Raw genomic sequence first — 23,626 nt, forward strand, 5'->3', positions numbered from 1 at the left:
ATATACATTTCACTAAAAGTCAACAACCAATCAGATGATTTTAAAATTTTGGCTTTCTCAGCCAATCGCAGGTCTTGGTGATTGCATAATGTGATTGATTGGATACGTGGCAAATTGTGTTTTGGTGAGTTGCGACATTTAATACCAAATTTGGTCGTAGGACGTGGTAAAACATGACCAACAGCCGCTTATTGCCTTTGGGGGGAGGGGGGTAGGGGGTGATGGGCTACCGCCGCAAATGCCAGATCATTTTAGTGCTTTGATATTCTCTAACAAAAACTTGGAGGTGAGGGGGGGGGGGGGGGAGTTTACGGGAATTTAATGATTTTGTTATTTCTTCCTGGTTTTTCACACACCCCCTCCACTCACCTCTACCCTCAACGATCAGCTTATACCATGTATCATGTATCATGTATCATGTATCATGTATCATGTATCATGTATCATGTATCATGTATCATGTATCATGTATCATGTATCATGTATCATGTATCATGTATCATGTATCATGTATCATGTATCATGTATCATGTATCATGTATCATGTATCATGTATCATGTATCATGTATCATGTATCATGTATCATGTATCATGTATCATGTATCATGTATCATGTATCATGTATCATGTATCATGTATCATGTATCATGTATCATGTATCATGTATCATGTATCATGTATCATGTATCATGTATCATGTATCATGTATCATGTATCATGTATCATGTATCATGTATCATGTATCATGTATCATGTATCATGTATCATGTATCATGTATCATGTATCATGTATCATGTATCATGTATCATGTATCATGTATCATGTATCATGTATCATGTATCATGTATCATGTATCATGTATCATGTATCATGTATCATGTATCATGTATCATGTATCATGTATCATGTATCATGTATCATGTATCATGTATCATGTATCATGTATCATGTATCATGTATCATGTATCATGTATCATGTATCATGTATCATGTATCATGTATCATGTATCATGTATCATGTATCATGTATCATGTATCATGTATCATGTATCATGTATCATGTATCATGTATCATGTATCATGTATCATGTATCATGTATCATGTATCATGTATCATGTATCATGTATCATGTATCATGTATCATGTATCATGTATCATGTATCATGTATCATGTATCATGTATCATGTATCATGTATCATGTATCATGTATCATGTATCATGTATCATGTATCATGTATCATGTATCATGTATCATGTATCATGTATCATGTATCATGTATCATGTATCATGTATCATGTATCATGTATCATGTATCATGTATCATGTATCATGTATCATGTATCATGTATCATGTATCACGTATCACGTATCACGTATCACGTATCATGTATCATGTATCATGTATCACGTATCACGTATCACGTATCATGTATCACGTATCACGTATCACGTATCACGTATCACGTATCACGTATCACGTATCACGTATCACGTATCACGTATCACGTATCACGTATCACGTATCACGTATCACGTATCACGTATCACGTATCACGTATCACGTATCACGTATCACGTATCACGTATCACGTATCACGTATCACGTATCACGTATCATGTATCATGTATCACGTATCACGTATCATGTATCATGTATCATGTATCATCTATCATGTATCATGTATCATGTATCATGTATCATGTATCATGTATCATCTATCATGTATCATCTATCATGTATCATCTATCATGTATCATGTATCATGTATCATGTATCATGTATCATGTATCATGTATCATGTATCATGTATCATGTATCATGTATCATGTATCATGTATCATGTATCATGTATCATCTATCATGTATCATGTATCATGTATCATGTATCATGTATCATGTATCATGTATCATGTATCATGTATCATGTATCATGTATCATGTATCATGTATCATGTATCATGTATCATGTATCATGTATCATGTATCATGTATCATGTATCATGTATCATGTATCATGTATCATGTATCATGTATCATGTATCATGTATCATGTATCATGTATCATGTATCATGTATCATGTATCATGTATCATGTATCATGTATCATGTATCATGTATCATGTATCATGTATCATGTATCATGTATCATGTATCATGTATCATGTATCATGTATCATGTATCATGTATCATGTATCATGTATCATGTATCATGTATCATGTATCATGTATCATGTATCATGTATCATGTATCATGTATCATGTATCATGTATCATGTATCATGTATCATGTATCATGTATCATGTATCATGTATCATGTATCATGTATCATGTATCATGTATCATGTATCATGTATCATGTATCATGTATCATGTATCATGTATCATGTATCATGTATCATGTATCATGTATCATGTATCATGTATCATGTATCATGTATCATGTATCATGTATCATGTATCATGTATCATGTATCATGTATCATGTATCATGTATCATGTATCATGTATCATGTATCATGTATCATGTATCATGTATCATGTATCATGTATCATGTATCATGTATCATGTATCATGTATCATGTATCATGTATCATGTATCATGTATCATGTATCATGTATCATGTATCATGTATCATGTATCATGTATCATGTATCATGTATCATGTATCATGTATCATGTATCATGTATCATGTATCATGTATCATGTATCATGTATCATGTATCATGTATCATGTATCATGTATCATGTATCATGTATCATGTATCATGTATCATGTATCATGTATCATGTATCATGTATCATGTATCATGTATCATGTATCATGTATCATGTATCATGTATCATGTATCATGTATCATGTATCATGTATCATGTATCATGTATCATGTATCATGTATCATGTATCATGTATCATGTATCATGTATCATGTATCATGTATCATGTATCATGTATCATGTATCATGTATCATGTATCATGTATCATGTATCATGTATCATGTATCATGTATCATGTATCATGTATCATGTATCATGTATGAACCATGGCTTCATGAGAAACGTTTATCTAAAACTAAAAAGAAAGATTAAGTGCTGCGACGTATGTTGTTTATGGGGCTTAACTTGGTAAAGGGGGTTGTAAGAATCATTTGCTGTTGATTCTACCCATCCCTCTCCTTCCATTTTGCCCCCCCCCCCCCTACCACCACCACCACAACAAACCTGTTTGATAAACCAAGCACATCTAAAGACGTAACAAGTTTTTGGTATTGACGTTTGTTATCGAAGTTAGTTTTTTTGACGTTAGTTGTGAAAGAAAAAACACGCAGATTACGAAAGATACAGATGGGCAAGCCTTTGATCTACGGGTCAGATGGTGGCAAGGGGGATAAATCCTCCCATTCTTTTACATTTTTATTCAATAAGTTTTGTTTTGTTTGTTTCGAACTTAAATCTATGATACTTAAAATAGTTGGAAAGAGTATCTCTGGATAGTAATTGTCGTGTGGAGCTCCTAAATGAATTGTATATAGATGAGTCTTGGTTCATGTATACATTAAATATTAAATTTTTGTATCAATCTCGATGACAATAAATAAATAATGAAAGAAAAATTAATTAATGTCTGCGACCCAAAACATTTTACTGAATTTCATAATTGCTCCATTTACAAAATAATTTATAGAGATACTTTAGGTACATAAGTAGATCAGCCTTCTGGATTTTTGCACTTCATATTGAGAAATTCTCCACCACAGTAGAAAAATATCAGTACTCTGTTGTAGCGCTTACAAAATAACAAAACAAGCTATTCTAATTAAAACTAAAATCAAAGCAGTCAGTTTATAAAAATATTTATTCAATCTCTCATTAAAGCTGGAATGTATTCAAAAGTCTAAGCAAAGTTTCAAGATTGAGAAAAGAAAATGTTAACTCTACTTTAGGAAATATTGGGCATACTTAGGCTGTGAAACAGAGAGAAAAATGATCTTTACTTTTTTTAATGCTATGTACAACAATATTCCTTTATTTCAACCATACTTTCTAGATATAAGAGTTGCTTTATATTTCTTAAAAGTTGAGATCTATAAAACGTTTTGAATATTTTGTTAAAATTAAAATTGGTTTTGACAATTTTATTTTCAAAATTTTATTTTTGGTCAAACCCCCTATGGTCAACCGTAGCAAAATCACGTGTAGTCTGAGGTTCGCGTACCGTTTTAAGTTAGACTTTTTTAGTTGTAAACAACAGAGAAAAAAAAAAGAATAAATTCTAATTGCTTCAGCAAACAAAGAGCTGCATACTCAACTTGTATTAAACAAGTAATTAAACGAACGATAAAAACATGTTTGAAGTTCGTCCATATCGACATGCAAGATTGGGTTGTGAGGCCGCACATGTGTTTTGGTCCGCAAGCGCACTGACAAATTGACGTTAGTAATGTTTAGTACACAAAGTTTTTTCAAAAGTAATTCAGTTGTGTGTATAATTTTAAAAAGGTCCAATGTGAATATTTTTTTTTCAAAATTTTCCAATTAGAGTTTATATGTTTAATTTTTTTAAATTATCCAATTAGAGTAATATGCCTAGTCGATTTTGTTTCCCTAACGTGAGTCAGATAACAATTTAAGATCGTTGCAGTCAGGAATAGCCTACATATCTGAGTTCGTGATCCAAACTCGAGATTTTCTGGTTAGCAGACGCAAGCTCTACCATACGACCATGTCGTCCCATGGTTGTTTTTTTATTTGTTGGACTTCATACAAAATCTACAGCTCTAACAAGTGCAGTAATAAATGTCAGGATTATAACAAACAATCAAGTGAAACAATTATAAGAATAAGTCACTTGATTTAAGCAGGTACTTTATTAATTAAAGCAAATGAAAAATACGATCCCGTAACATTTTTTAAAAATCTCTGATTTGATAAGTTATACCTGTAGTATAATATTGGAAAAATAATTCTAATTTAATCTTAAAAAAACTATTTTCGCTTTAAATTGTGTGTAGACATGAAGGAAGTCCTTTAGAATCGGATCTGTTCGTAGTGTTCTGTTGGAAGAAACAAGCACGTTAAATTAATGACAATATCCGATTTGTTCATGTTATACTTTGCTTGTATTGTCAAGGTTGATCGGGAAAGCATTCACTTGACTATTTTGTAGCCCTTGTAGACAGTAACAGTTCGGAAGTAGGGAGGGGGGGGATGGATGTAACGTTTACAGCGATAATTCACCATTCTAGGTGGCAAACTGCAATATGAAAGTTTAATAGAAAACATTAATTAGTGGATTTACAAATATTTAAACTTTAACGCAGTAACTGATGTCGTTGTGAGTTAATTCTCATTTTAGTTGTTGCTAAGTTTCGATAGTGGATACCGGGAGACGGGGTTTCTTTCATATTATATATATATATATATATATATATATATATATATATATATATATATATATATATATATATATATATATATATATATATATATGAAGAGTGGAAGGGGGACACTTGCAAATTGCGCAGGAGGCATTAATTATTTCCGCGAGTGCGGACACTGATTAAAGTAATATGTTCTATACTTTTATACTTATTTACTATTTCTTGGGGGTGAAGGGGTATTGGGTGTGCTCCTTAGCAGTAAGTAAAGTTCCCTTTCATACCTGACGGTCTATGGGGCAAGTGAAGTAGACTTCACCTGTTTCTGTGACCTCGGCATATGAAGAGATAGTGTGGTCAGCACTATGCCCAGCTGCCTTTACTTTCCCTACCGTGAGTTAGGTATTAGAACTCGAGACTTAACGGGTTAGTAATCCAGCTCTCTACCGCTAGACCACTCTGTCCCAACTCCTTAGCAGTATCGCTTGTCAATCTTTTCATCTGTTCCCAATTCCTTCCTAAACTTCCAGCCTCCTTCAACTTAGTTGTGTTGGAGGACCCCCCCCCCCCATTAAACATTGGATATTAAAAACGATATCGATGATGTTCAATGGAGACAACGATTTGTTCTGCTAAACCCGTATAACCTGCTGCTTTATACTCGGAGTCTACCCATGTTACAATGATATGCTTGGTGGTAATGGTGGCGGTGGTAGTGGGTACGTTGGGTGTGGTAGTGGTGTGGATGAGGTGGAGGTAATTGGTATGGTGGTGGGTGTGGAAGTTTGTGATCCTGGTGGGGTGTGAAGTGGAGGTTATTGCTATGGTGGTGGGTGTGGTTGTTTTCGTGGTGGTCGTGGAGGTACGGTGTTGTAGTGGTGTGGATGAGGTGGAGGTAAGTGCTATGGTGGTTGGTGTGGTTGTTGTAGGGGTTGTTTTTGTCGTGCTGAATGTGGTGGGGTGTGAGGTAGAGGTGGAGGTAATCGCTATGGTGGTGGCTGTGGGTGATGATAGTGGTTTTGGATGTGGTGGCCTGTGATAGTGGTGTTGGTGAGGTGGAGAAAATTGCTATGGTTGTGGGTGTGGATGTTATTATTGTGATGGATGTATAAGGGTGTGTGATAAAAGTGGTGTTGTGTATGCTGTCTGTAATACGTGTGATTCTTTGTGTAGTAGTGGTAATAGTGTATGTAGATGGGCTGGTAGTGGTGGTGCATGTGGTTGTAATGTTTTATGCTATATATAATTAGAAAATCTATACAAACTATACTTTTTATACAAAAGTAAACATACATTTTTATTTACACACGAATGAACATTTCTACACACTCACCCATGTTGTTTCTGATACCTGTGATAAATAGTCTGTGTCTACCCCAATATCCCAGCAACTAGGCTATTAAGTGCATTTAGGAGAGGCAGCAGTATTCCCTTGAAAAATAAATGGGAAAAAATAATCATTCATTTTTGTCTCTGAATATTTATAAATGACCAAAAAATTAGAAGTGTATATTTACCCCAATCGTCTTGTTTATTGACTTAATGACAGAAGCTGAAAAAATTTTTTTAAATAATAAGAACACCTAAAGGTAAGTGACTATTTTTTTCTTGTAATGTGGATAGCTTCACGTTTATAAATCTGTGGTGACATTTAATACAATATCAAATTAACTTATAAAATCTTACAAAACTTTTTAAATATTTTAACTTCTGTATATTTTGTTAGACTTTCAAACAAAAATTAACCAAAGACTAAACTTAACCTAAATATTTAATTAAATTGCTTTACGTTATGAAAGTAAATTGCCGGGTTTTTTTTTTTGGGGGGGGGGGGGTCGCTGTTTTATTAGTCAGTTAAACTAATAGCGCTTTAAATCTAATTAACTTTCGTTGTAGTTGTAGTCGGGGTGGTTGTGCTGGTGCTGGCTGTAGTGGTGCTTGTTGTCGTGGCCGCTGAATTTAGGAAAAAAAATATACGATTTTTAACAGCAGTAACACTCGTGGAAAATACGACTACGTCAGATACTAATGTCTTCTTTAATGGGCGTATCTGTTACAAACCGTGAGGACGATGTTTACAACCTCCCTGTTAGGGAAGTAAAGACGACTAAGCAATATTTGTTGACAGGACATATTAATAGTATTTATTTATCAACTCACCGTCGGCCAAAGTAATGCTGATAATCAAAAAGACAGCCAAGACAACGCAGACTTTTCTAAACGACATGTTTTGTTGAAGTGTTGGGTTATTCTCTTAAATAAAACAGAATAAATACATTTTAAAAATTATATTAAGTCTTCTGTAAACGATAATCACAATTAACATATTGCTTAACTGTGGATAATAAGATATCATTATCATGAAAATGATTTGCCTAAAAGTAGATATCTTAATCGAATTAAGAATTCCTTTACTAAGATAGTGGCTTATAAAAGCAGCAAGACAATGCAGGTCTACGAAGACTGAAAAGAGCTAAATTAAATAGACAACAGATAGACTATTATATACCTTTTTTTAGCATAAGCAACCAACGAATGCACGCTTAAACCCATATTTCCAGCCAACCACAGCCACATTCGTTGCTATTGGATACGTGGAAAAGTGCAAAGTTACAAACAACTTTTGGAAAATTGCGAAACTGAATTCTTAAACGGACATTAAAATTGAGAAAATACGTCAACATTGGTCATTTACCAGCTGTTGTTTAGGCGCATCTACCTTGTAAAAAAAGTACAATCAAATATTCCCTACCCTCATTTCACCCCTCCCCCTGTACACCAAACACCGTGACTGTAACGATTTTTAGAAACGAGTATACATCATGTCAGTAAATATTGCACTGATGCAAGCTGACTAAAACAGAGTGTCCACCACAGACAATGTAAACTTCTTTCTTTGACTTTACATACAAAATGTAAACTGTATTTATATTATAACTTATTTTACTTTTTATTTGTTATATTTTATAGTATTAGCAATAGTTGGTATAACTAAAATTCAACGTGCAAATGTTCATGTATTTCATATATAAATTTAGCTTTAAAACTCCAGATAAGCTTTTGAGTTGCGCACAATAATAAACACAACTGTTGATTAGGTCATGATATACTTTGCTATAATAGTACTAATGTAAAAAAGTTTTTTAATGTAAACACAATTTAGCAATACCTTTTTAAAAGGACTATTTTTATTTTTATCAAAACGAGAAAGGGCAATATCTGCTTAGTAGAAATGTTTTCAGACTATTACTAAAAGTTCTTTTGTCCAAAAAGCTGCACAACTTTTCTAATTCTTTCAAAAAGTACCGCAAGACGAATAGTCATCAGTACTTTTTCAAACCGTGTAAGGACTGAGTCAAAAACTTACGACATAAATAACGTTAAGCCTTGACCTTTGTACCGTCAACCACTACGTCAATACCGTTACAAAACAAAGGAATAAAACCGCTTTCAAATCAAACTGTATTTCAAATATCTTATATTTAAATTTATATTGAATTATTTTTTAGATCAAAGTATTTTACAAAAATATTATTTTACATTTGTTGTTTAGGGTGTTTTGTTTCCATAGAAAGCACAGTGAATAACAGTGTATTTTAAAATAACAAACATTGATTGAGTTCTACTTAAACAACAGACGTAATTCAATGGGGACATTTTGAATAAATGTGTTTACCATACGGATGTTTATATTTTGCCCAAATAAATCAAATGTGTTTTTTTTTTAATTTACCGTAATTTTAATTTAATTTTCAAAATACTCCTAGACTGAAATCACACAAAACATTTTCGGGATCACGTCATCGAAGGGGGGAGGGGCATTCAGATTCTAAATAGAAAATATATACATTTATTACTAGTATATGTGTGTGTGTGTGTGTGTCCCTGCAAAATGTAGTGCCACCCCTAAGAAAAAAAACTCTAAAACTACTGGGGGCATAAATTCCGCCTACGTCGCTCTACTCCCTCGCCCACTCCCCCCCCCCCAACCTTCAATTGACCAAATAAGAAAAAAACTTAAAGAAACTATTTCGAAATATATACTTTAACCAGTATTGAACCAGTGTTACATTAAGCAAAAAACTGATAACTACACGTTTTAATTCTAGAAATTTCTAATGATTTTATATTCACTTCATTCAAAATAAGTTTTCCTTTCCGTCATCCCTTCCGATAATGTAAGTAATTTATGTAGAAAAATGCATACTAAAACCACTGTACCCCCCTCCCCGGAAATTTCAAGCCAATTTTTTTTCAGATGCTCATACAACACAATGACGTCACATTGATATAGTACCCAAATAAATCAACGACGTCACGTTGCACTAGAGCTCACGTAACCCAATGAAGTCGCATTGATTATGTGCACGCTTCACTCAGTGACGTCACATTGACGCGAGCCAGTAAAATGACAGCTGGGACGGGCTCCGTGCTCCATCGTACAGCGAGACAACCCAACGACAACACAAGTGGTTAGCGATGATATTCGATAATGTTATATTGTTTACACAATCGTCGTGATATACCTTTGATAGATTTAAGATGATTTTTTAACCACCGTTTGAAAATATAGCAAAGGTCGATTTTACTTCGGATTAATGTGGTTTGTGTTTGACTAAATATAACTGAGATTTGGGATGTCTTAAATAGTTAAGTTAGATTTAGGTTCAATTTATATTTTGTTTTTATTTAGTCTCCTTGTTATTTTTAGTTTAAGAATATTTCCAATGGTAAGGTTTATTTGTAGGCAAAATGTTGTCTTAAATCCAATATTTCATGTTTCACCTTTATTAGTAATCGTGTTTAATTTCACATTTGTGACTGGGCCTTTCCATACATTTTAGTTTAAATAAAATGTTCTTGTATTTGATTGCTTGATTATTTTCATGAATAGAAACAGCTATATTTAAGACAATTTCGGTTTGTAACTTATAATTTTTAGTAATACTAACGACTTTCTATTATTTTAGTTATCGTCATATGTTCCAGTTCGTGCCCGAGACCTATGAAGTAGAGTTCGTCTGTTTCTGTGACCACGGCATATAAAGGAATAATGTGGTCAGCACTATGTCCAGCTGTCTGTTCTTTCCCTATCGTGAGTTAGGTACCCATCAGAGCTGGGTGGACTCAGGGACGTTCTTCTGACTTCGAACTCGAGACTTTCAGGTTAGCAGTCTGGCTTTCTGTCACTAAGCCACGCAGTCCCACATTATGTAAGTAAAAAGCTGGATTTTTCAAAAAAGCAGCTATGGCAGTTAATCGCCTTTGTCCAACCAAAAACAAGACAAATTTAAATAATTGTTTGATTTGTTGAGTTGTCTCTCCTAGATGGGTTGCTGTCCTCAGCTATTGAGCCTCATCTGCCCGGGGGTTTCGAGCTCGGAGCTTTTAGGTTTAGTAACCATGGGCTTTACCGGCCCGCCCACGCCAACCCACTTCACTTCATTACCCTACACCGAAATTGAGTGGTTTCAATTTAAATTTAAGTTCCTTTTCCAGACCTGACAAACAATAGAGCAGTTGGAGTAGAGTTAATCTGTTTATTGGCCACTGCATACGAAATGTTAATGTAGTCACTATGCCTAACTTACTTATCCTACCTTGAGTCTTGTCATTACAGCTGGGTACACCTATAGTCTTGAGTCCGGGATCCGAACTCTTGATGTTCAGGTTAGCAGTCAAGCGCTCTTCCACCCGACCATGCCGTCCCACACACCTGTACACAGCTTCTTTCTTAATAACCTTCGGTAGGATATTACCCTTTGTCAACTAACCACCCCTTTCTATTAACATCCCAAGTCTTCTCAAAAAATTAAAGTAGATAAACTGTACATTTCACCCAACTATCCCACTTTTTACCCCTATCTTTTATCCCTACCTTTCCACCTTCACTATTATAACAAAGTATTTGTCATTTAAGTTACCTTTAGAACCTGTTTTTTAACCTAGGCATATGAAGGGATAGTGTGGTCCGCACTATGTCCAACCGGCTTTACTTTCCCTAACGTGAGACAGGTACGCATCAGAACATGGAGGACTCATGGACGTTCTACGGCCTTAAACCCGCACTCGAACTTGAGACTTTCGGGTAAGCAGTCATATAACTCAACCACGCCGTCCCATACACAGTATTTGTAAGTAAAATGCTCTGCTTTAAATTAAGCCTTTTTGATAAATGAAAATGCTATTGTGGTATCATTTTGCCGGCCGTCCCTTTTGATGCTCATTTTTTTTTTTAAATTTTTATTTTAATTGGGTAGAATAAGCTACACATTTTTTTATTTAAATAAATAGGCCAAAAATATATTTAGGCGCCTTCATTGACCAACAGTTTGATACACATCTGACCAAAAGTTAGGTGTCTTCATTGACCAACAGTTAGATACACACCTGACCAAAAGTTAGGTGTCTTCATTGACCAACAGTTAGATACACACCTGACCAAAAGTTAGGTTTCTTCATTGACCAACAGTTTGATACACAGCTGACCAAAAGATGAGCGCCGACTTTTAAATATGCGCATCCGTTTCAACTGCATTTTATTTATCATTGAAAGTTCTTGCTTGTTGAAAATATTTAAAAATTCTACTGTCCTAAATGTAGCAGACCCCTCCTGTTCCCATCTGTACCATCCCCCCCCCCAAATCTCCCCTCCCCCCCCCCCCCACCTCCTTATTCGCTTTATAATAACAAAAAATATTCAAAATTTAATAGTAAAACGCAAATGCTCCAATTGATAGTTTTTCACTACAATGTCTGGGGGAGGGGAAATAACAGACCCCGGGGAAATAGACAAGGTTAGGGTGTGATTGAATCGTGGATTCAGATCTGCATAGTATACAACATGATAATACATATCAACAGACAAAAAAATAATATCAAACGAATTATTTAAACAGGTATTTTATTTAATGAAAAGAAACGAAATCTCCAAAATTTGAAATCTTTGAAATATTTATAATTATACAGAAACGAATACCTGTTGTTGTTGTTGTTTTGGAATAAAAGTTTTTTAAATTAATTCTTAAAATATAATTTTTCTATTTTAATTTTGCGCAGACATTTCGGATTTGACGCCATTAGGTGAAGAAAATGGGCCCATCGTAGTCAAAATGTCTTGCAGTTTCTGTTGGACAGAAAACAATTCGATATTTAATACATCAATGTAAACAGTTTTAATGACATGGCTGCTATAAGAAAATATATCAATGCTGTTGTAGCAATGGATTAAAGCTATGAACAAATTTAGGTCCTCTGTTTAGTCTAAGACGACAAGCTGTGAATTCAAATTTTGTGAGAGTTTAGTTAAGGAACCGAAAGGACGGCTCGTTGTGAGTTTCTGGACTGCAAGAAAAAAACTTGAGTAGTGCACGCAGGGCGCAAGTCAACTACAGCTACACCACCAAACAGGGCGCCAGTCAACTTCAGCTACACCACCAAACAGGGCGCCAGTCAACTACAGCTACACCACCAAACAGGGCGCCAATTAACATATAGCTACACCACCAAACAGGGCGCCATTCAACTTCAGCTACACCACCAAACAGGGCGCCAGTCAACTTCAGCTACACCACCAAACAGGGCGCCAGTCAACTACAGCTACACCACCAAACAGGGCGCCAATTAACATATAGCTACACCACCAAACAGGGCGCCATTCAACTTCAGCCACACCACCAAACAGGGCGCCAGTCAACTTCAGCCAAACAAGGCACCAATCAACTACAGCTACACCACCAAACAGGGCGCCAATCAACTTCAGCTACACCACCAAACAGGGCGCCAGTCAACTTCAGCCAAACAGGGCACCAATCAACTTCAGCTACACCACCAAACAGGGCGCCAGTCAACTACAGCTACACCACAAAACAGGGCGCCATTCAAATACAGCTATACCACAAAAAAGAGCGCCAATTAACATATAGCTACACCACCAAACAGGGCGCCAGTCAACTATAGCTACACCACCAAACAGGGCGCCAGTCAACTACAGCTACACCACCAAACAGGGCGCCAGGCAATAACTAAGGCTTCTCCAACTCACTGCGCCAGTGAACAACTTCAACAATACCAACCAGTAAAATTCAGCTACTACACAAATCATCCACGAACTGTTACATCATTAACTACTCAACAACAACTACAGCGTCACCCATACAACATTTACAACAATAAAAACCAACCAACTACAGCGACTACACGAATCAGTCAACCACAGCTACAAAACAAATTAGCCAACAACTCCTACACACCAACCAAAGCCTAAGGTCTTCTTTTTCTTCTTTCTTAATTTTTAGTGTTGGAAGGGATCGTGCCTTATCTGCCAGAGGGTTCGAACTCGAGACCTTTTCGAATTTACCAACCATGAGCTTTGCCGACTCGACTCCAACACAATTAAGTATACGTGTCAACTGCTTATGCGCCATTGAGGCCATTGACTCCGATTTCAGCCTGCTTTTTCTGTTTGGATTTGCTTCCATAGCCTTTGTCCAACCAAGAACAAACTACAAGGCAGCAGTTCTTTGATTTTGGAGTTGTCTCTCCTAGAAGAGTGGCTCTCCCCAGATAGCGAGCCTCATATGCCCGAGGGTTCGAACTTGAGATGTTTCGGTTTAACAGCCATGTGCTTTATCGACCACACCAACCCCTAAAGCCTAAGGTAACTAATACCTTTACACCAACCTGTCAACTGTCACCACTACACCAGACAGGGTACAACTGCAGTGTCGAACAATTGCTAACACTTGCCAAATCAGAGTTTCTTTCAGACATTCCCCCCCCCCCCCCCACCACCGGACAAAAAAGAATTTATAAAGAAAATATATACTTTTACCAGTGTCTGTAAAATTTATTCCAGACCGCCTCCCCAACAAAAATTTCAAGTGCCCCCACCCGCCAGAGAAAAAAATTCTGAAAGAAACACTGCCATAATCTGACTGTATCAAACGTCACTTTAAAAGAGACAATTTCATATTCATATTTCATAGTCATATTAACGACTACACTTTTCTACGTTTCTTTTTTTTCGATTTTTTTTCAAAGCAGTTTTACGGTACTGGCAAATAAACTGAATGTGTTATTAATTATCATAGCTTTGATTTCCTTAGCTTTACTTTATCTGTTGCAAGAATTATTTACCCGAAAAATACTTTTTTTTTTAAATCTGTTTTACTTTGACCGATTTTTTTTTTACGTTTGAAATTGATATTTACTTTTCTTCAATCAGTGTATTTTTATTAAAACAAGTCCACACATAATCAGATTACATCAGTGTGCCTTACATTTAGTATCTTGTAGCAGGTGGGTTACATGTAATATAATGTCTTACCTTTGATGAGTGTGGATACTAGCCAGAGAGGCTGCCAAGAAGGCCAAAGAGTGTACCAATAGTATTCTAGTAATTAAAAGGAAATAAAATGGATTAATTTTATTGTGTGTATAATTATTCATCACGAGCTGATCCGCGACGTAGCATACGCCGCTATCTAGTTGTTTTATTTTCTACTTATCAACAATTCATAATTTGTGAATTCGACACTACCCCACCCCCTGCTCACCCACCCCCACCCCGCCCCGTGAAAGCAGCCGTTTACAGACGACAATGAAAATATCAAACAGAACTTATTTTCTCTCCTTAGTTTCAAATCGTTTAAAAACTAAATTACCAGCCCCTGATAGCCGTCATTTTTTCAAACCTGCTCTACTATTGTAAACATTCGGGGTGAACCACAGCTCACCTAACAGGTGGGGATAAGGGTGGTGGCTAAGCTGCGTGGTGTTTTCTATGGTCTCCATGAAGAGAATTACATAAATAGATTAGCGTTTACCTAATGTGTTCACAACACGCGAGCACGCTACAGAAATCTCTACCCTCTTTTTTTCTCGGTTGTAAGAATGTATTTTCAAAAAATGCACAATATATATATATATATATATATATATATATATATATATATATATATATATATATATATATATATATATATATTTACCGTTACGACTTGGATTAGGGAATCTGAAAAAAAAATAAAAGTTATTAGTGGTATACAAATTCATACTTCATCATTCACTTTTCTTCTTTGTGAATATCATTTATTATAGAGAATTTAACAAAGCAAATTCATACTTCCTCATTCACTTTTCTTCTATGTGAATATCATTTATTATAGAGAATTTAACAAAGCAAATTCATACTTCCTCATTCACTTTTCTTCTTTGTGAATATCATTTATTATAGAGAATTTAATAAAGCAAATTCATACTTCCTAAATTCACTTTTCTTCTTTGTGAATATCATTTATTATAGAGAATTTAACAAAGCAAATTCATACTTCCTCATTCACTTTTCTTCTTTGTGAATATCATTTATTATAGAGAATTTAACAAAGCAAATTCATACTTCCTCATTCACTTTTCTTCTTTGTGAATATCATTTATTATAGAGAATTTAACAAAGCAAATTCATACTTCCTCATTCACTTTTCTTCTTTGTGAATATCATTTATTATAGAGAATTTAATAAAGCAAATTCATACTTCCTCATTCACTTTTCTTCTTTGTGAATATCATTTATTATAGAGAATTTAACAAAGCAAATTCATACTTCCTCATTCACTTTTCTTCTTTGTGAATATCATTTATTATAGAGAATTTAACAAAGCAAATTCATATTTCCTCATTCACTTTTCTTCTTTGTGATTATCATTTATTATAGAGAATTTAATAAAGCAAATTCATACTTCCTAAATTCACTTTTCTTCTTTGTGAATATCATTTATTATAGAGAATTTAACAAAGCAAATTCATACTTCCTCATTCACTTTTCTTCTTTGTGAATATCATTTATTATAGAGAATTTAATAAACCAAATTCATACTTCCTCATTCACTTTTCTTCTTTGTGAATATCATTTATTATAGAGTATTTTAACAAAGCAAATTCATACTTCCTCATTCACTTTTCTTCTTTGTGAATATCATTTATTATAGAGAATTTAATAAAGCAAATTCATACTTCCTAAATTCACTTTTCTTCTTTGTGAATATCATTTATTATAGAGAATTTAACAAAGCAAATTCATACTTCCTCATTCACTTTTCTTCTTTGTGAATATCATTTATTATAGAGAATTTAACAAAGCAAATTCATACTTCCTCATTCACTTTTCTTCTTTGTGAATATCATTTATTATAGAGAATTTAATAAAGCAAATTCATACTTCCTCATTCACTTTTCTTCTTTGTGAATATCATTTATTATAGAGAATTTAATAAAGCAAATTCATACTTCCTCATTCACTTTTCTTCTTTGTGAATATCATTTATTATAGAGAATTTAATAAAGCAAATTCATACTTCCTCATTCACTTTTCTTCTTTGTGAATATCATTTATTATAGAGAATTTAACAAAGCAAATTCATACTTCCTCATTCACTTTTCTTCTTTGTGAATATCATTTATTATAGAGAATTTAACAAAGCAAATTCATACTTCCTCATTCACTTTTCTTCTTTGTGAATATCATTTATTATAGAGAATTTAATAAAGCAAATTCATACTTCCTCATTCACTTTTCTTCTTTGTGAATATCATTTATTATAGAGTATTTTAACAAAGCAAATTCATACTTCCTCATTCACTTTTCTTCTTTGTGAATATCATTTATTATAGAGTATTTTAACAAAGCAAATTCATACTTCCTCATTCACTTTTCTTCTTTGTGAATATCATTTATTATAGAGAATTTAATAAAGCAAATTCATACTTCCTCATTCATTTTTCTTCTTTTTGAATATCATTTATTATAGAGTATTTTAACAAAGCGAAATGAAACGTGATCTTGTCTCACAACCGTTCACAATATACACAATACACGATTAATTTTGTGATGGGATCAAACTTCGGTTGTACAGTCTACGCAATAAAAGAAAATATGGTATCGTTTTGTGATTTTTATGCTTATTTATACAACAAAAATACGCAACAGCAAAAAGTTTACATTGAGTAAAAACAATCATGGAATATGTAACTTCCATAATGTAAGGATAGAAAAGTGTTATTTTTAAGTTACGTAAAATAAAGATTTTTTGGGAAAATTTTTTTAATTACCTAGCGGAGCTAGTGGAGCTAGCGTAGTTGTAGTTGTGGTTGTTGTAGGTGTTGTTGGAGGAGCAGCTGAAATTTAGACAAAGAAAATTTTATTATGACAAAGAAAAATAGTAATTTATACAATAATTATAGAATAGTTTATAAAAATGGTAATGCAATTGTTCAAAACACTTTAAAATATAAGATATATTATCGTTTACGTCATGTTAACATATATCATTTGCTAATAAATAGAAATCTATTTGCTTTATTTTCAGAATTATATGGATATGACAAAAAATAAAACTTTTTCGTCAACTATTGTTTAGGTATCTACTATTTTATAAAAAAAAAATTATATTCCTGGATTTTTAGAAATAAATAAACCACACAATCAATTTCACCCTTATATGTATACATATCACGGAAAATATTTCTTATAAAATGCAAACTTTACTTGGGAGAGTCGAACAAAGACCACTAGCACTTTTTAACCTAAAGCGTAGCAAAGCCCACTTTCTCGCATGAATGTAAAAATGTAGCTAAGCCCACTAGCACGCATGAATGTCAGAGGCGCAGCGACCCCTCCCGGCGCCCCCCCCCCCATATTTTTTTTTATTTATTATTCAAAATAGCAGCTAAAATTAGCTTATTTTGGCGCTCCTATGGTCGGCGCCCATGGATATGTTAACCCCCCCTTCCCGTCGCTACGCCTTTGATGAGTGTAAAAGTGTAAGCCCACTGGCACACACGAGTGTAAAAGTGTAGCAAAGCCCACTGGCACATGAATGTAAAAGTGTAGCAAAGCCCACTAGCACATGAATGTAAAAGTGTAGCAATGCCCACTGGCGCATGAATGTAAAAGTGTAGCAAAGCCCACTGGCGCATGAATGTAAAAGTGTAGCAAAGCCCACTGGCACATGAATGTAAAAGTGTAGCAAAGCCCACTGGCACATGAATGTAAAAGTGTAGCAAAGCCCACTGGCACATGAATGTAAAAGTGTAGCAAAGCCCACTGGCACATGAATGTAAAAGTGTAGCAAAGCCCACTGGCACATGAATGTAAAAGTGTAGCAAAGCCCACTGGCACATGAATGTAAAAGTGTAGCAAAGCCCACTGGCACATGAATGTAAAAGTGTAGCAAAGCCCACTGGCACATGAATGTAAAAGTGTAGCAAAGCCCACTAGCACATGAATGTAAAAGTGTAGCAAAGCCCACTGGCACATGAATGTAAAAGTGTAGCAAAGCCCACTAGCACATGAATGTAAAAGTGTAGCAAAGCCCACTAGCACATGAATGTAAAAATGTAGCAAAGCCCACTGGCGCATGAATGTAAAAGTGTAGCAAAGCCCACTGGCACATGAATGTAAAAGTGTAGCAAAGCCCACTGGCACATGAATGTAAAAGTGTAGCAAAGCCCACTGGCACACACGAGTGTAAAAGTGTAGCAAAGCCCACTGGCGCACAAGTGTAAAAGTGTAGCAAAGCCCACTGGCACATGAATGTAAAAGTGTAGCAAAGCCCACTGGCACATGAATGTAAAAGTGTAGCAAAGCCCACTGGCACATGAATGTAAAAGTGTAGCAAAGCCCATTGGCACATGAATGTAAAAGTGTAGCAAAGCCCACTGGCACATGAATGTAAAAGTGTAGCAAAGCCCACTGGCACATGAATGTAAAAGTGTAGCAAAGCCCACTGGCACATGAATGTAAAAGTGTAGCAAAGCCCACTGGCACATGAATGTAAAAGTGTAGCAAAGCCCACTGGCACATGAATGTAAAAGTGTAGCAAAGCCCACTGGCACATGAATGTAAAAGTGTAGCAAAGCCCACTGGCACATGAATGTAAAAGTGTAGCAAAGCCCACTGGCACATGAATGTAAAAGTGTAGCAAAGCCCACTGGCACATGAATGTAAAAGTGTAGCAAAGCCCACTGGCACATGAATGTAAAAGTGTAGCAAAGCCCACTAGCACATGAATGTAAAAGTGTAGCAATGCCCACTAGCACACATGAATGTAAAAGTGTTGGATATTCGTCCTATTTATTAAACAGAAAATGTTTCATTAGTTGCTCTAGTATTTTCTAGGGGTAATGAAAAGACGTCATTTTTTACATACCTTCTGCATACACGAGGCAGCAGACGATCAGAACAGCAGCAAAAAGTACAAATGTTGCAGACGACATGGTTTTAGGCAAACTGGTGTGTTTACTTCTGGAAATACAACATAATTGCATTATATATTTTAAGTCATTGTTTTTTAATGTGTGACTTGTTGTCATAAACATGTACTTATAACTAGCCGTAACAGAGGCGTAGCGACACCTCCCGACGCCCGGGGACAAACTTTCAATTAGGCACCCCCTTCTACATTTAAAAAATGTATAATTCAAAATAGCAGCTAAGATGGGCTTATTTTAGCACACCTATGGTCGGCGCCCGGGGACATATGTACCCCCCCCCCGTCGCTACGCCTTCTAGCCGTAACGATGACGAGGTCTACGACAAATCATCATTCGGGCAAGTGTCCATTCGGGTATTTTAACACGTTTTTATTAACTCAGCTTCGCGTGGATGTGTTTGTTGTTAAAATTGACATCGAAAATTAGCCCACTTCTGATTGCTCTATAGATCTGAAATTTGGCATGCAGGTTACTTTCGCCTAACAATTTCAGATGCAATCATAAAAACTAGCAATTAGAGACCGTAATTAGCTTAATTTAATTACGCCCAAAGGACCATAAAATTGAGGACATGATTTCTAAAGATACCGACAAGACTGGAGGCTTATAGACACAGTTACTTCGGCCCCAATCGATGTGAGCGCGCTGGCCGTGATCGTATAGTGGTTAGTACTTCGCGTTGTGGCCGCGACAACCCAGGTTCGAATCCTGGTCGCTCAAGATTTTTTTAGTCCGTGTATTTATATACACTTAGTCAAGTCATACTTAATCAAGTCATTAGATAAAGTAGAAAATAAACTATATAAAAAACTTTTTTAAAAACCACGTTTTTCATGTGTAGCAACGGACTAAAAAGGAGAAAATAAAATACTTAAAAAAAACTTTTTAAAAAACCACGTTTTTCTTGTGGACTAAAAAGTAGAAAATAACTATTTACATACATTTGATGACAAAAAACGTGGGTCGGGCAGATGGGTCGGGAAATTTGATGGTGAACCCACGTTTTTTGTCATCAAATGTATGTAAATAGTTATTTTCTACTTTTTAGTCCACAAGAAAAACGTGGTTTTTTAAAAAGTTTTTTTTAAGTATTTTATTTATCATTCGGGCAAGTGTCCATTCGGGCATTTTTATCATTCGGGCAAGTGTCCATTCGGGCATTTTTATCATTCGGGCAAGTGTCCATTCGGGCATTTTTATCATTCGGGCAAGTGTCCATTCGGGCATTTTTATCATTCGGGCAAGTGTCCATTCGGGCATTTTTATCATTCGGGCAAGTGTCCATTCGGGCATTTTTATCATTCGGGCAAGTGTCCATTCGGGTATTTTTATCATTCGGGCAAGTGTCCATTCGGGCATTTTTATCATTCGGGCAAGTGTCCATTCGGGCATTTTTATCATTCGGGCAAGTGTCCATTCGGGCATTTTTATCATTCGGGCAAGTGTCCATTCGGGCATTTTTATCATTCGGGCAAGTGTCCATTCGGATATTTTTATCATTCGGGCAAGTGTCCATTCGGGTATTTTTATCATTCGGGCAAATGTCTATTCGAAAATGCTTCCGGCTCCCTGGATAAGTGCAGTTTATTTAGCATAGAGTTTTATAGAGTCAGCTGCTTGAAATTGTAACGAAAATGTTGATGGTGTGCTACGAGCAGTAAAAATGTAAACATCAAAGTCAAAGCGAATACACATAAAGACACAGTTATGCATCGCTTTCTTCATTGCGTACCATTAGCAAACAGTAGATAAGAAAAAAATTTAAACTGGAAAGACATTTCAATAGAATTACAAACTCCCTTCATTTGGCACGCATAAGTATACGAATTAGGCCCGCGATGCGTAATAAATATAACACAAAGTAAATAAAATCGCTTGACACGTAAGAAAGTGGCTTTTGACAGATTTACACTTCCTATTTCTGAAAGACGAGGGATTTTTTTGTTTTTAAATTAAGCTCTTATTTTTATGTAGAGTATTATTCCAAATAAGGCGACGAAAAAAATATTATACAACTAAGACAACAGAAATAATATTTAAAAAATCAGACAAAACCAAAAATATTATATAAATAAGACAACAGAAATAATATTATTAAAAAAAAACAGACAAAACCAAAAATATTATATTAATAAGACAACAGAAATAATATTAAAAAATCAGACAAAACCAAAAATATTAAACAAATAAGACAACAGAAATAATATTATTAAAAAAACCAGACAAAACCAAAAATATTATACAATTAAGACAACAGAAATAATATTATAAAAAAAAACAGACAAAACCAAAAATATTATACAACTAAGACAAAAGAATTAATATTTAAAAATCAGACAAAACCAAAAATATTATACAATTAAGACAATTGAAATAATATTTATAAAATCAGACAAAACCAAAAATATTATATAAATAAGACAAAAAGATATTTGATAAATAGTGCCGCACCTCAAAAAAGTTAGGATAGTACTTTTGAAAACTGCTCTCATTAACCCAATTTATGCTCCCTTCTTCCCCCACTCCACAAAGCTGAACAAGCGCCTACCCATCGCTACCTTGTTTTACCTTCACCTCTCTCCACCCCCCCCCCCCCACCCCACCAGACCTTAAAAAAACACCGCGACCACAAAGACGGCATTTTTGATAACACCGCCCGATAAATCAGTCTTTGTATTTATGTATCATCTGGAACTTGGTGACTTTTATTAACAAATTTTATTTTTAGACATTTTTCTAAATAAAAAAAAAAAACAATAGTTTAAGATGTAGAGTAATATATATTATCCTGGAAAGAAATCATTTACTGAAACAAACCGTTATAATATTTCTTCATGCATTATTTAGTAATTATTTTTAAAAGAACTTACTATTTTGAGCAATAAATAAATTGAACTTGTTTTATCTAATGAAAAATCACTTAGCATTTTTTAAAAACCATTATAAAATTCAAGTTTGTTTTAATGTATAAATAGTTAAATACATTTTTGCTTTTACGAATCAAATACATGTTTTATATGATAAATGCGTCTACTTATTTCCTGTACATAAGTTATTTTAAAAAAATGTTAAATTATTGAAGCAACAGTATTTAACACTATATAATAAAAATAAAATTAAAAAAGCATGTCCTTACAATGTGGTCTAAAAAAAGCAGGAAGATGAAGAATCGTTTCGAAGCTTGAATTGAAGTAAAGCTCCAAGAGCCCTGACGGCCTGTTAAGTACCTTTCATTAGCTAAACAAACAACCAATCGCATGCATGCATTTTAATTGTTAACTAACCACAACCAATCATTTAGCTCGTGAGTGGATAACATTACTTGATACAAAACGTCTATTGCGGAATACGATTTAATCGATTTTTTTAGCAACTTGTGTGGGAGGTAAAATATTTTTTTGTGCCTGATGTGTGTGTGGGCGAAAGCCTACGCTTTTGAAATTCCAAGGTCATCATGTTGTTAGAAAAATCTTTTGAAGTTTGTAGCTATAGGATCTAAGAAACTATAGTGATAAAATTCAAATCTTACCTTATGATCTTGAATGTTAAAGAAGGAACATTTATCGAATTGTTTTATTGTTCCATCCTAAGTTATGTCCAATTCTTTGTTCCAAAGAAAACTTTTGACCAATTCTCTTTTCCACACAAAACTTTCGACCAATTCTCTGTTCCACACTAAAATTTCGACCAATTCTCTGTTCCACACTAAAATTTCGACCTTTTTTCTGTTCCACACTAAAATTTCGACCTTTTTTCTGTTCCACACTAAAATTTCGACCTTTTTTCTGTTCCACACTAAAATTTCGACCTTTTTTCTGTTCCACACTAAAATTTCGACCTTTTTTCTGTTCCACACTAAAATTTCGACCTTTTTTCTGTTCCACACTAAAATTTCGACCTTTTTTCTGTTCCACACTAAAATTTCGACCTTTTTTCTGTTCCACACTAAAATTTCGACCTTTTTTCTG

The 23,626-nt window shown here is 34.6% G+C and overlaps 1 long non-coding RNA gene across 1 annotated transcript; it reads right to left on the minus strand.

Moving 5' to 3' along the window:
* Positions 1-12,306: 12,306 nt before the first annotated feature.
* LOC131948398 (uncharacterized) lies at positions 12,307-22,866 on the minus strand. The gene is made up of 6 exons (XR_009388007.1): positions 22,795-22,866; positions 19,595-19,689; positions 17,496-17,561; positions 15,380-15,402; positions 14,716-14,781; positions 12,307-12,513 (listed from the first exon to the last, which is right to left on the minus strand). It is a non-coding gene; the product is annotated as an uncharacterized LOC131948398 (long non-coding RNA).
* Positions 22,867-23,626: the final 760 nt, after the last annotated feature.

The sequence above is a fragment of the Physella acuta genome, unplaced genomic scaffold (assembly GCF_028476545.2).
Source record: "Physella acuta isolate Inbredline_101_S28 unplaced genomic scaffold, ASM2847654v3 ptg000642l, whole genome shotgun sequence".
Taxonomy (NCBI): Eukaryota; Metazoa; Mollusca; class Gastropoda; family Physidae; genus Physella; species Physella acuta.